The sequence below is a fragment of the Ailuropoda melanoleuca genome, chromosome 13, assembly GCF_002007445.2.
Source record: "Ailuropoda melanoleuca isolate Jingjing chromosome 13, ASM200744v2, whole genome shotgun sequence".
NCBI classification, from domain to species: Eukaryota; Metazoa; Chordata; class Mammalia; order Carnivora; family Ursidae; genus Ailuropoda; species Ailuropoda melanoleuca.
This window is the reverse complement of record NC_048230.1, coordinates 72,872,887-72,883,514: the sequence shown is the minus strand read 5'-3', so window position 1 is coordinate 72,883,514 and position 10,628 is coordinate 72,872,887. Positions and strand designations below refer to the sequence as shown.

Here is a 10,628-nt window from a genome sequence, read left to right as displayed (position 1 = left end):
GGAAATGGAGGTACTGAAGCCTCAGAAACTAGGGAATTCGAGCTTGGTAAACATTCCTTTTGAGGACCTGCTTACATGGTTATGAATGTTCTCCCGGACTGTGATGAAACCCGAGTATAAAAGGCTTGGTGGCACCGTGAGAACCCAGCCTCCTTCTCTGCTCTGGAAGGAGCTACCTACTCAGAGAAAGTAGCAACACCACAGAGAAGCCGAAGGACAGGGAGAAGCTGGGCCACCACCTGCCGTGTCTGCTCTTGCCGTGGCCACCTTGCTGCCATGAGATCGACCCTTGGCCACATCGATGTGGAATCAGGGTGTACGTTTGAGTGTGCACTCTTCCAGGCAGTCTGGTGTTCCCATGGCCCTGCAGCAGGTCAGGGAGCCATCAGATGAAAAGTGGGAAGGGAGCAGAGGTTCCAGGTAGAGAATGAGGCTGCTTTCTTTTTTTTTTTTTTTTTAGATTTTTTTTTATTTATTTATGTGACAGAGATAGACAGCCAGCGAGAGAGGGAACACAGCAGGGGAGTGGGAGAGGAAGAAGCAGGCTCCCAGTGGAGGAGCCCGATGCGGGACTCGATCCCGGAACACTGGGATCACGCCCTGAGCCGAAGGCAGACGCTTAACGACTGCGCTACCAAGGCGCCAGAGGCTGCTTTCTAACCAAGCCCTGCTGTAGCACAGCCCACCAGAAAGGAGACGGCTGAGCGACAGGATTGAGAGATGGCACTTGGGGCCCCAGCCTGGGGCGGCGGGGGCTCTGCCGCAGCTGGACACTAGGGAGGCATTTCCTACAGGCTGGAAACGGGGTGGCCACGGGGGAACCACAAGGTAACTCCGATGACAGAGGTCACTGGGAGTTGGGGGCTGGCAGAGCACTGGAGCTCAGCCCCCTTCACGTGAGGGGCCTCTCCAGCACAGCCCCGGCCTGAGGGTAGCGGGTAGCGAGGCAGCTGGGGCAGGAGAGCTAACAGTGGGGGAGGGGGCCCTGGCCCAGCACTAGCTTAGGTCTGACTCCTAAAGAGGTGCCCAGGGTTAGAGCCGGGCGTGCATTTGTCGCATACTTCCGTCCCTGGGCCTGACATCTCGATCGTCCGGGCTGAGGGAAGCTGGGGGAGGATGTCCCATCCCATCCGAAGCCCAGAGAGGGGGTGACTTCCCTAAGACACACAGCAGGTTATCACTGAGTTAGGCCTAGGACTCAGAAGCCATGGCTCCCTGTTCTGGGCTGCCTCCCTCCCTCCCTCCTTCACCCCTTCCTGGGGATGCCCAGTGGTTAAATCATGTTACGATCATCAAAACAACACTTACCATGAGAGGAGCACAGTGGAGGCCTGAGGGGGGAGCAGGGGGAGGTCTGCCCTGTGCCAGCAGCAAGAGCAGCATCATCTGCACAGAGTTTAAAAGCAGTAATGATGGGGCGCCTGGGTGGCACAGCGGTTGAGCGTCTGCCTTCGGCTCAGGGCGTGATCCCGGCGTTATGGGATTGAGCCCCACATCAGGCTCTTCTGCTATAAGCCTGCTTCTTCCTCTCCCACTCCCCCTGCTTGTGTTCCCTCTCTCGCTGGCTGTCTCTATCTCTGTCAAATAATTAAATAAAATCTTAAAAAAAAAAAAAAAGCAGTAATGAAACCTCTAAAAGTCGGTCTCCTTTGCACTGGCAGTTCTCACCAAAGCTGGTGAGGAAATGACTCCTCCCCATCAAAATCTTTCATTAGTCCACGTTCTAAACAATCACTGTGGTGACCGTTAGGTTTACTATGAGACTAGCCCAGTGGAAGACGACGTTCACTATGGTAAACACTGGGTTCTGCACAGAAGTTAGTCCAGAAAACCTCATCGTATGCTTGGCTCCCAGCACGGCCAGACCCCACTACAGGCATTGGCTTCACGTTTGGTAACCGTTCAGAATGGTTAAACTCAACTTCGGCCACCGGTGCTCCATCCAGTGCTCCCCAGACCCCTGCATTTAACAGCAGGTGCGGGACAGGCAGCGCCCGCTGTGTGACCGCGAGAGCCAGAAGCCGGGCTCGAGGAGCCTCACACTGGCCTGTGCACATCACACACTCTGAGCCTCCTGGTCCACTCTCTGCAAGTGTTTCTTAATGTGCTCTTTTCCTTTTAATAATAATAATAATAATAATAATAATGTGACTTAAAAGTATTAATTCATTACTGTTTTCCTATTTTCAAAAATATAATTTTGTATTATTTGTTTAGTTAATTAGCTTTCACTGCCACAAATATATATATATGTGTGTGTAGTTCAATAAAACTTGCACTTCTTTTCCCGTCCATTATCCTTATTATTTATTTTATTTCAGATTATTAATGTTAGTAGTTATGCCTGTCTTTCAGCTTATCTACAAGGTGCGATTTGGTGGGGAGAAGGGCCTCTGAGGAAGATGAGGAGGGGTTTAAGCACCCGTCGTCCACCCCATTGTCGTCATCAATTTAAATTAGAGGAAGCCTACCTTAACTCAATGACAGGGCGCGCGTGGTGGGAATGCAGGCCCCTTAGCTGTTGGGGAAGACGGGGTGGGCGGGGCGCACGGACAAGATCTTCCCAGCATGGCAGGACTTGACAACCGTGGGATGTATTCATGACTTAAAAAGCTGTCAACGATATAAGTGAAAAGGAAAAAATATGAGAAAGTATATACAGCACGAGTGTGTGTGTGGGGGGGAACAACGGCGGTTAAGAGCTTAGGATCTGGAGCCAGACTGCCTACGATCAAATCTCGCTTTGACTTCTTCCTTACCTTGGGCGTTTTACTTAAACTCTGGGCCTCCATTGCTTCATCTGTAAATAATAGGGTGAGACGAGGATCCCAGGAGATAAGCCACGGGAGGCGGTAAGGCAGGTCCCGGCAGACAGTAAGGGTCCAAACGGTGGCAGCCGTTAATCTCATTGGTCCCCCGCGCAGGGGCCTCCTTCCCACGGTGTCGGTGGAGGGGCGGGCCGCACCCTGCCTCCGGAACCGTGCTCCCCGCCGCTGCCGGCTGCCCATTGTTGTGCCTTCCTGCTCTGGCCCGCCTGGGAATCCGCCCGAGCAGCGCGGGCCCGGGAGGGGAGGGCATCCGGGCCGCAGGCGCCCTCCCCCACCGTTCTGGGAGCCCCGCCAGGCCCCTCCGGCCGCGAGGGCCCGCCAGGGGACGCGAGCACTGGACTGTGAGTCCTGGGACCTCGGTCCTACTCGGCCCAGTGTTCTCTCTGGCAACAGGAGAGCCAGCGAAGAGGCCCACCCCCTGGGGCCGCGTATGGGTTAAGTGAGATCACGGGCGCATCAGCCCGAGCTCCCCACCTTGAGCACGTCTGTCGTCCTCAGTTCCTGTCTTGTGCGGGTGGGCTTTCAGAATGCTGCGCGCCGCTGCCGGGGTCCAAGGGGGACCGATGCATCCGCTGGTGTCTGGGCCTGGGTGAATGTCCCAGATCATGCCACCTCGGCTACCCCGCTCAACCTTTCCCCAGCACAAGGCAAAAAGTGGGTGAAAGGGCTGGGCAGCTTTCCCAGGCTGGCAGCGGCCAGAGCCAGGATCTAGAGTGCTTGGGTCCTGGCTCTGCTGCTGAATTGCGGTGTGACCTCAAGCCAGACCTTCCTCCTCCAAGCCCCAGCCTCCCTCCTCTAATGGCCGTGAGGCAGGCGCAGCCCCTGCACCGCTGGCTGGCTAGGGTACCATGGAAGGTGTTCTATCCCCTGGACTCAGTTTATCTTGTCTGCAAAACTGTTATGCCCACATAGATTCAGCAGATAACACCTGGTCTCGGGAGGCCTCTTTCTTGTCTTTCTGCCACCCTCTGCCCTATTTCTCTGCTCAGAAGGGGAAGCATGCCACTGGGGCTGGCTATTTGAGTCTTCCAAGGAGGAATTCAGCCTCAGCATTGTCCCTCTGCGCTGGACAGGACCAGGACCGGCTTTTGATATGGGTTCTCCCCACCTCCACCCTGGGAAGGAGAGAGGCCTCTGCGGCCGCAGGTACACTTTGAGTTCTCCTGGTGCAGGAGTGAGACTCCTGTCAACAGAGGGAGTTTACTCAAGATTTAAGGAGTGGAAAGGAATTGGGGCTTACAAAACCTAGCCCTATTCTTACAGTACCTTCCTGCAGCCTTCCCGTTCCCAGGGCTTCCTCTGGCTTCCACCTGGTAACCTCTGTCTGTCCCACTGCTTGCCTTCCCCTGCGCCCCTCTCTTTTTGTCCCCGGTCTTGTGGACTGCCACAGGGACCCCCAAATCTTCTCTTTTGCACAGAATAATTGATCTGTTCCCAGTTTTGATGGGGGCGGGGGGACTTGGATACCCCCATAATCTCCATCAACTGCTTCCAAGCTATCCCAAATAAAGTCAGCCCCAAAGAAATCTTAGCAATACATTGTGCTTTTGTAAGCACCCCCCACCCCACAGCTGCCTCCCCCAAGCCTCTCTCAGGCAAGCTCCTGCGCTCAAATTTGCCCACTTAAATTCATCGAGTGGCTTAGTACGTCAAGCGGTCTTCCACCAAAAAGTACTGCCTTCCAGGGAAAGCTGCCGGGAGTATAAAGGCATGTTTCCCTGCGTAATCGTCACCAAAATTCTGCCTGCTGGGAAATGCTCTTCCCATTTCACAGAAGTGGAATGCGAGCCTCCTGGCTGGGGTTGGAAGGTATGAGCGTCTGGCCTCACAGCCCCCGGCTCTGGGATGTCCCGTCTTGCCTTCTCTCCAGCCCCTCTCGCCCTAGGTAGGGCTGGGCTGAGGGCAGCACCCCAGGGCGCCACTGCTCCCCCCACCCCTGCTCAGGGGATCACAGCTGCCTGGCAGCCTCCCCGAACATAGGCCTGGGGTCCTTGTTTGTGTCAGTCTCTGTATTCTGTCCCATTCTCTGCCCTCCAGACACGCGTGTGGCGGGATGACACTTCTCTGTCCCTTTGAGATTGGGTGGGGTCATGTGACCAGCCATGGCCAAGGACATGTGCAAAGTGACATCAGGCACCTCACGCTGGAGCACTATTACCAGGTGAAGACCCTCTCCCCCTGCCTTGGGGTGGTGGCTGCTCGGGGGCCCTGGGCCCTGGAGCGAGAAGCGGCGGGGAGCCCCCCAGCCCTGCATGGACGCGTCACCTGCATGAGAAATAACTTCGTGTCCAGAGCCACCAGCATCGGGGGTCGCTTGTTATCGCAGCATGACTCATCATCTCTTGACTAGCAAAGCCGGGGTGCAAGTGAGAGACGGCGTGGACGTTCTGTCTCTGAGGACCTGTTTCGTGTTCTTTCATGAGATGGTCAGTCCGGTGCAGCCACAGAAGAGCTTTGGTTTAAGGAATCTCTACACCCGAGGCTCGAAGTCACCATCCTGAGATCAAGAGTCGCATGGTCTACTGATTGAGCCGGCCAGGTGCCCAGGGGAGAGTTTCTTATACTCAAGGGTCCTAGAGACCCTCTCCTCATGGAAAAACACTGGGGTAGTCGGGAGACAGAAGATGGGAGGCGGGTGATTGGGCCATGGCCTTTATTGGGGTTTCCATGGGAAAGGCAAGACAGGGCAAGGTGAGCAGTTCAGGATTGGCTAGTTTGAATGATTTCAGTGGGCTCTGGGCTCTGCAGGTGGTCTCTAGTTGCCTGATAGCTGGCCCTGGGATGATTAAGGAGAGGACTGTTGCTTCCTGGGTCTCACGGGCCTGATAGAGGAAGTCCGGCCCCGGATCTAGAATACCAAATGCCCAAACCAACTATATGTGGAGCCTCGGGACCAGCAGGGCCCCGGGGGATGCTGGGCTGGCCCTTTGTTGGATCTTAGCACATTGGACCTGAGTGGCCGAGACTGCTTGTTGCCCACCCCATATCCACGTTCCCCTGGTTCCATCCTAACAGAACCCCAATATTACCTGGCAGTGTGCCCAGCCAACAGACTGCATTTCCCAGATCCCCATGCAGCTGTGTGGCTATGCAATTAAATCCTTGACACCTAAGTAGGTGGGCTTCCTGTAGGAGGCCGACTCAGCTGGAGGTATGGTTTTTGTTCCCCTCCCTCCTTCCTGCTGCCTGGGTTGTAGCTGTCATGTCCGCTGACAGCCATCTTGGGTGGCGTAGGGAGTATACAGTGAGTGTGAAAACTGTGAAGAGTGGGAAGATGTCACATATAATGAATGCCTCATAAACTATCCTATAATAAGTGGACTCTCCACGAGGGTGCGCCATGGGTCTCATGGGGTTTTGTGCCCAGCCAGAGAAGCCCTGCAGTATCAGCTAAGTCGCAGGGACCCTGAAAGAGGGTGTCTCTGGGTAGGTTGAGGGGACTGGGACATTTTCTCCAGCCATGAAGGAGAGCAACTAGACAAGTGGGGAAACGGGGCTCTGACATACATTCTAGAGCTTTCTTCACCTTCATTCTGCCCCAGTCCCACCGGAACCCACATACCCCCACCCTACAGCCTTCCCCAGGGCTACCTCTCTGTCAGGCAAATGTAATTCGAGGGAGGGGTTTTCTCACCTGGCTTTCCATGCAGCCAGGATGTGGGGCAGAGAGTGAGAGAAGCCCAGTGGGGAGAGACCCCTGACTGCACTGTGAGCCACACAGGCACCCCAACCACACTCAGTTTTCCCGTCTATAAAATGGGGCAATAATACCGGCCCTACTCCCCTATTGGGGCGCAGAGGGACTAAGCTCATCTGAACTAGAAGGCATGCAGGAGGCAGGGGAGAGGCGAGCTTGCAGTCGGCTTTGTGGGCTAGTCTCAGTCCCCAGAAGCACAAAGCAATGATGTAGGTCGTGGCAATCAGGAGCCCTGGCTCATGTGTCTGGTGGACTTGGGCTCAATAGCACAGCCCCCCACTCACATGAGCCTGAGATTTCTCATCTGTAAACTGTAGATAGGGACTGAAGCTGAAGGATGTGAACCACTTAATGCTGTGCCCTCAAGAACGGCTGGGTCTTCCCTGCCCCCTGGTCTAAGTGGACCTCTGCCATTTTCATTGGCTTCCCTGTGTTCAAATCCCTTTCCCACGTCAGGTGAACACCCCCACCGAATGATGCTTCCAATAGAGGAGCCCCAATGTACCAGCATGCTTTGCAGTGCAGTGAGGCTCTCCCAGTTACAGCCCCCTGCACAGACCTTTGAAGGAATCAATGACCCAAGGAGCCGGGGCCCCCCAGACCCATTCTGGTGGTGCCTACATCCAGTTTCAGGAGTCATCAGGGACAGAGGTCTACGGGGACTGACCAAGCCTGGGTGTCAGCAGGACAGGCTGCCATGTCAGTGTCCCACACAGGGGCTGAAGCCAGAACTCCCAGCTGGGTTCTGTGACTCGTAGAGCCCGTTGGCTCCCCAGGGGTGTTCAGTAAGTTCTTTTCCTGCTTACGTAACCCACAGCCGGTTTGTGTTGACTGCAACCACAAACCCCAGATGACTCCCCTCCCCAGGCCTGAATGCTGGCCCTCTCTTTAAGGCTGTCCTCTGAACTGCTGACCTTCCCCTTACCCCAAGTTGCTTGTGTATTTAGTTGCTTTTTCTGTGCCTTTGGCCGAGAAGCCTGGCTGGAGTGGCCAGCTTTTGCCAGGAAATTATACAGTTAGACCCAGGCCCAGATGCAGGGCGGTGCATTTATGGCAGTATACACTTGCAAGGGGAATGCAAGCAGGTTCTGGGTTCAAATCCCTGTCCTATTACTTACCGCATGTGCGACCTCGGGCCCACAGCATCCCTCTGGGCCTCAGTTTCCTTTTCTATTACTACACTCCAGCAGTTCTTTTTTGATCTATTTTGGGGTTGAAAGGAGATCAGGGATGGGAAGCCCCATGCTGCGTATCCCATACCCAGCATATTTTTGGCATTAGCTTGAGAAGAAACTGGGTCAGGAAGAAGGAACGAAGCATTAGTGCCCATGTAGTTTATGTCAGAAATCGCCTGAAATGTACGTCAAATGCAGATCCCCAGGCCCCACTCCCAGAGTTGGATGTACCAAGGCTGAGGGGGCCCCTGGGATCTGTGCTTTTTAAATATTTTATTTTTTAAAGTAATCTTTATACCCAACGTGGGGCTCAAACTCACGACCCCAAGATGAAGAGTTGCCCCCTCACCAACTGAGCCAGCCGAGTGACCCTCTGATCTGTATTTTTAACACGCATCCCCACTAGAGGTCGGTGCTGCGATGGCTGGGGCCACTGCTCTTGGAAAAATATAGGATCCAATGGGGAGCAGAGTAGAGATGGTGAGGGCCCAGATGGCTGGGCTGACACAGTAGTGGGGTGTGGGGTCCCTGACATTGGCTTCACTCTCACTAGAAGCTTCTACAGTAACAGTCCAACCTGGATTTATGCTCCAGAAAGGATGCAGCTAATTTCTGTAAGTTTGATCTTTGATCACATTTACAAAGATAATGGATACATTGTTTTCTCACTTGGATAAAGCAGTAATCCAATAATGTGGATATTGTAAGGCCAAATTTAGTTAGCACTTCCCATGAGCCAGGCATTATGCAAGTACTTTTGTCTGTGCTAATTAATACAAAGGGAAATTATTCTCCCCATCTCTCAGGTGGGACACTGAGGCCCAGAGAGGTAAAGTAACTTACACGAGGCCACATGGCCCGAGTAGGGATTTGAAGGCAGGCAGGCTGGGATTCCACAGCCCATACGAGAAGCTGTGCCCCTTCAACATCTCGCGTTGGGGTATTCTGAGGGGGTTAGGGGGTGGGGCCTCAGGCAGGTGCTGGGCTTCCAGGAACGGGGCTGAAGTGTTGGGTGGGACTAAGTGGAGAGTGGGGGATGTCAGGCCCCTGGACCTCTGACTCATAAGGGCCGCTGTACCGCCTGGAATATCTCTGACTCAGCTGCTCAGGGATGGGAATGACTCTGAGCCCAGGCAGCTTTGTTCAGTTCACGGCCAAGGCCTGGCCTTACCACTCAGGCTGGGTGGCCTTCGGCGAGGTTCTTTGCTCTCTAAACCTGGGGGCCGCTGGGAAGAATATGAAATCGGGTCATGCCCGCGCCCAGCACACAGAGGGAGCTCGGCGAAGAGCCCAGCAGTCCTCATACAGTGAGCGGTACGGGTGCAGCTGCGGCACCTCTCCCGGTGGGCGCCGCACCCCCCCAAGTCCATGCCGAGTATGAGCACACAGCTGGTGCTTCTCTCTGCCTGGCACCCACTCCCAGAAAGAGCACTTGTGTTTTCACTTGAACCACGACTTGTGTTTCTGCAACTTGCAGCCAGACTGACTCCATGAGGACGTCAGACACTGGCATTTGCTGCGTGAGCTGTGCCCGCAGCTCTGCCCATGCTCCATTCGCCCTCACTCGCATCGAAGCAGGTACCGCTGCTCCCATCCGGAGACGTGCAGACGGAAGCTCAGAGAGGAGTACAACACGTGCTACGTCACAGCCTTGGGCCTCGGACCTGATGCCCCAGAACAGCCCATCTTTTACTTCTTTTTTAAAGATTTTATTTGACAGAGCGCACGGAAACAAGAGGAGAGGGGGAGGGAGAAGCAGGTTCCCCGCCAGCAGGGAGCCCCACACAGGGCTTGAACCTAGGAACTTGGAATCACGACCCTAGCCGAAGGCAGATGCTTAACTGACTGAGCCCAGGCGCCCTGAGCAGCCCATCTTTTAAATAAGAATGAGCCACTGTGTTTGTAATGTAACTGGACCACTTTGCCAGAGGGGGCATTCATTCATTCATTCATTCATTCATTCAGCAAACACTTACGAGAGCCTACTGTGGGCCAAGCACGGTGCTAGGCCCTAGGGACAAGGACCCCGCAGCCAATTCTCTGCCCTCAGGGACTGCCCATTCCAGATGGCACAGATATGTCCTCCCACGGGCCAAATCCAGGTGGCAGCAGCTGTCGGCAACATTATTGTGAGAGGATCCCGAGCCATCTGTGGGCTCAGCACGAAGCGTGGTAGTGGCTGGTTACTCAGGGCCACCGGGGCACTCCTAGGGAGTTTCTCAGCGTATGTACACTGCCTAGTGGATACCTGTCTTAGACTTCTGGAGGTTGTTCAAAGAAACACGAACGCAGCAGAAATATAACCCGGTCAGAGCACAAGTTCCAATTTCTATTTTGAAAACAGCCACTGTTGATCTAATAACTGGGCCCTGTCCTCACGGAGCTCTGGGTCTAACTGGCAGCCTGACCTACACAGGACAGTCCAATCTGGAGGTCAGAGGCTGGGGAAGCCAGATGAGTGGGGATGACCAGGGGCCTTCCTGGAAGAGGAATTCAGGGGTCTGGTGGGGTAAGGGAGGCATTCCAGAATAGCAGGCAGGCACGGAGATGCAAGTGTGATGTGGGTGGGAGGTGAGGGTAGAGACTCCGCCTGAAAAGGCAGTAATGGGGGAGGCCCCGGAAGCCCCGTGTCAGGCCTGGGAGCTTAGTCCTGACCCTTCCATAGGAAGCCACTAAACACTCTTGAGTGGGGGCACGCCCACAAAAGACCCTCCTGGGTGGCGGGGATGTGGGAGGAAAAGTGAGAGAGGGGAGATGCTAGAACACCACGGAATGGAAAGAAGCCCCTGCGTGTGGGTGTCTGCTGACATGCTGTGACCACAGGCAAGTCCCTCACCCTTCTGGCCCGTTTCCTTCTCCACCTCCTCTCAAAGGCCCTTTCAGACCATAAGTGAGTGAACTAAGGTGTGTGTGATTGTATATGTGTGT

General features: G+C 54.7%; 1 long non-coding RNA gene across 1 annotated transcript; it reads right to left on the bottom strand.

Annotated features, from left to right (window-relative positions):
* Positions 1-512: 512 nt before the first annotated feature.
* On the bottom strand, positions 513-3,246 carry LOC109488473. The gene is made up of 4 exons (XR_002141452.2): positions 2,760-3,246; positions 2,472-2,613; positions 1,309-1,386; positions 513-1,157 (listed from the first exon to the last, which is right to left on the bottom strand). It is a non-coding gene; the product is annotated as an uncharacterized LOC109488473 (long non-coding RNA).
* Positions 3,247-10,628: the final 7,382 nt, after the last annotated feature.